Source organism: Xenopus laevis, chromosome 9_10S (genome assembly GCF_017654675.1).
Source record: "Xenopus laevis strain J_2021 chromosome 9_10S, Xenopus_laevis_v10.1, whole genome shotgun sequence".
NCBI lineage: Eukaryota > Metazoa > Chordata > Amphibia > Anura > Pipidae > Xenopus > Xenopus laevis.
Window position 1 is genome coordinate 48,853,982 of NC_054388.1, and position 4,421 is coordinate 48,858,402.

The window sequence follows — 4,421 nt, forward strand, 5'->3', positions numbered from 1 at the left end:
ACTAAACTGAATAAAACCTGCTTCTCTGGTAACAGCATGAGAAACCCCATCCCATAATAGCACATTGCTATGAGAAGTACCAGCCCCCGCGCATCTTTCTATAAAGAGCTTCTCCTATGAAACTACTTACCTGCTATAGACAAGACCATCCATGTGCCCAGCTGATTCGTCTTTATTCTCCCAGGCTACTGCTATTAAACAGGATTCAGTTAACTGAGTGTGAGTGTGTGATACAGACAGTGGTAACCTAAAGTCATTTGCAACTGCTCTTCATTTTTATCCCTCTTTTCAGTGTACACGATTTGTTCTGTGACTTTCAGGTTATGAATTCTAACGCCGACCTGCCTGTTAGGGCATTGCCCTCTGGAAATTCAAGGTGCCAACCAGGCCTGAACTGGGAGTCAAAATAGGCCCTGCCATTCCAAGTAGGCAGAGGACCAAACAGCCCCTGACCAGCCCACTAAATGGTAACTTTCTATGGAACCATACAGCAGCCCCTCTGGCATTTGCCAGAACCCACAGATTGCCAGTCAGGGCCTGGCGCCAACCCCATTCTGCCAAACCTGCCCCATTTCCCCCAGGATCTCGCCAGGGCCGTTCCTGCCATGAGGGATGGTGAGCACCTTGCCTCAGGCGGCAGGGAACGGCCAGTTACAAGGGGCGGCAAAAAGCCGCCTCCTGTAACTTTAAGAGCCGAATTTCTGGTTTTTAAACCGGAAATTCGGCTCTGCTAGTGCAGAAAGCGCAGTATGCGCTCATTACACTAGCGATGCCGCACCTTTTGACCTGCTCCGGCGCTAAACTTTTAAGCGCGGAGCAGGAGAGGGGGCGGAATCGTGGTTGCTGCCTCAGGCGGCAGCAGCCCACAGATTGCCCCTGGTTCCCGCCCCCGACCATGATTCCATACCTCCCAACATTTTGGAAATAAAAAAAAGAGTAGGGATGCACTGAATTCACTATTTTGGATTCGGCCGAACCCCCAAATCCTTCTTGAAAGATTCGGCCAAATACCGATCCGAATCCTAATTGGCATATGCAATTAGGGATGAGAAGGGGAAAACATTTTTTAATTCCTTGTTTTGTGACAAAAAGTTATGCGATTTCCATCCCGCCCCTAATTTGCATATGCAAATTAGAATTCGGTTCAGCCAGGCAGAAGGATTCGGGCAAATCCGAATCCTGCTGAAAAAGGCAGAATCCTGGCCGAATCCCGAACAGAATCCTGGATTCGGTGCATCCCTAAAAAAGATGGACAAAAAAGTTGGTGCGCATAATTTTTTGGGACCACGCCCATTTTTTGTGGTCACACCCCCTAATTACCATGTTCATTTTACAAAATTTGGCAGGTTATGAAAGTTTGAACATATTTCTGTGTTTTTTTTCAGTTATTACAGTTTTGCAAATGAAGGTGAATTGCCCTTTAAGCTGTAAGTCTAACATGTCCCAAAGGACCTGTTATCTTATATTGTTACAATTACTTATTTGCTTGTCTTGAAATTGTTACAAAATTATCTTATCAGCTGCTGTGGCTGTTGAAAAGCCAATTAAGTTAGAAATGTTGTTTCTTTTTCTGTCTGTTCAGTGCAGAGAGAAACGGGACTTTTGAGTTCAAATGAGGGACTGTAGGTTGAGCTGTCAAAAGAGGGACTTTCCCTCTAAAAAGGGGACATTTGGGCGGTTTGGGATTCCTTTGCTGTATGTTTCATGGGATTTCATTTTAGGAGACTACATTTTCACTGCTTCCTGGCAGTGGGTAAGTAAAAATCTGGGTGCAAATTCTGACACTGGTACAATGAACCGTGACCGTGAGAGAGGGCTAAATCAGGATGACTGTGTAAGTGAGTTGATATGTCTGGCCTTTAAACAGGTGAATTAGTATGTTACAGAATGGCTAATGCTAAGCTTTTTTTATTTTTTTTATTTAGTTTTTCTTAATTATTTGCCTTCTTCTTCCAGTGCCGGGCCAATTTGGCTGGGCGCCCTAGACAACCCGGCCGACTACATCGCCCCTCATTGATCGACACATGCGCAGATGAGCGGAAGCGGCAAAGCCGCACAAGTGCACATGCCAGTGCGCATGCATGCCAGCCAGTGCGCATGTGTGGAAGGGCGCACACGCATTAAAAAACAACTAAGCTGCACCCGCAGCTTAAGGACACTAGGGGAAGGGCTCAGAAGAGGTACGTGCTTTGCGCCCCTCTGCCTTTGCGTCCTAGGCACGTGCCTCTTCTGCCTACCCCTAGTTCCGGCCCTGTCTTCTTCTGACACTTTCCAGCTTTCAAATGGGGGTCACTGACCCCACCTAAAAACAAACAGTTCATAAGACTACACATGTATTGGTTTTGCTACTTTTTATTACTCATCTTTCTATTCAGGCCTCTCTTACTCATAGTCCAGTCTCTTATTCAAATCAGTGCATGGTTGCTAGGGTAATTTGGACCCTAGCAAACTGGAGATCTGCTGAATAAAAAGCCAAATAACTCAAGAACCACAAATAATAAAAAATAAAAACCGATTGCAAATTGTCTCAGAATATCACTCTCTACATCATACTAAAAGTTAATTTAAAGGTGAACAACCCATTTAATTGAGAATAATTAAAGAACTGAACATAGACACCATTATAATCAAATAATCCAAATTTTTAAAAATTATTTCCTTTTTCTCTGTAATAATAAAGCAGTGACTTGTACTTGATCCCAACTAAGATAGAATTAATCCTTATTGGAAGTAAAACCAGCTTATTGGGTTTATTTAATGTTTAAATGATTTTCTAGTAGAATTTTCTAGTAGAATTAAGGTTTGAAGATCCAAATTACAGAAAGATATGTTATCCAGAAAACCCCAGGTCCCGAGCATTCTGTGTAACAGGTCCCACACATATATTGCATGAATAGTCACGTCCAACCTGCAGCTCCTAGCTACTGCCCTCTAGTGACAGATTATTGACATGTGGGGCCCCAAGGCTACACCCACATAGGCCCCCCTTCTGGGCTACTGCTGGGTCCAGATACATGCAGATCCAGGCACTCATGCACCCAAGCTCTCTACGCCTTGTCGGATTTGGCACACACCAGTGGACCTTGCCTGCCTTCTTTTCCCATCAGGTGTGTCCGTCTAGACCAAACAGCACAAATAAAAATAATTATTAAAAGAAAACAGAAATAATAATTGGGGAAAAAAGCTAGATTGGCCCCTGATCCCACTGGCGCCTTAGGCTATAGCTTAGGGTAGCCTGTGCATCAATCTGTCCTTGCTGCCCTCCATCTTCTATCCCAAGCTCCTTCCCAACATTTACTGTCCCCAGCTCCTGCCCTCCATCTACTGTCTCCAGCTACTGCCCCAGCACATGCAGAGAACAAACCACATGCTGACAGGTAGCGGGTACAGACCACACAAAGGGACACAGGCTTAACAAAAGGTTTGCATCCAACAAAATATTCGCTGGCAGCGCAGGTAGACGTATCCAAAAGGTTTGGCCCCTGGATTTATTGTTATAATTTTTCTCACCGCTAATATCAGAAGCGAAAGCGTTAATATTATTTAATAATCCCAAAGACTAATTTTTTTTCTTGTGAACTGATTAATTTAGAGGATATTTATTGTACCCCTCACTGAGCCTGGGGGGAGTAGAGTCTGATTAATTCTTTTCATATTTTTATTGCATCATCTTTCTTATAATTAAGCATCTAATGATATATCCAGCCTGTGGAGCAAAGGAAACTGCAACTCCAAACCATGCTGGGAGGGCCCCAGTTGTGGGGCCACTGTTTCTCGTGTATGTTCTCCATTCTCCCACACAGATTCTAACTAAGGACATTTTCCTAAAGCTGGCTTTGTACTAATAATACAATCAATATACAGTGCTTGCAGGACAGCACTTGTTCTCTGTGGAGTTGCCATATTGTTCCACTTTTTGCACTGTTTACCACTGTGTACTATTTATGAAGGAGCAGATTTATTAAGGGTCGAATTGAAAATTGAATTTTCGATTTTTTTAATGGTCAAAACTGTCAAATTCGATTAGGGAATTATCCAAGCTCAATTCAAGTTTTTTTTTAAAAAAAACAGATTTTCGAGATTTATCATACTCTGGCCCTTTAAGAATTCAGATTAGATTATTCACCACCTAAAACCTGTCGAATTACAGTATAAATCAATGGGGGATGTCCATAGATCAATTTGGTGATGTTTATTTGTATGTATGTATGTATAACTTTTTTTGTAAAGCGCTGTTAATGAGCCACAGCACTGTACAGTGCATAAAAGTAGAATATATATAAAAGTATACATGGGGAGACAAATCATATAATAAATATATACAGAATCATAGGACAAAGCGCTTAAGTGCTATGTAGAAAGAGACATAGTGGGAAGGAGGTCCCTGTTCCGTAGAGCTTACAGTCTAAGTGGATGGGAGG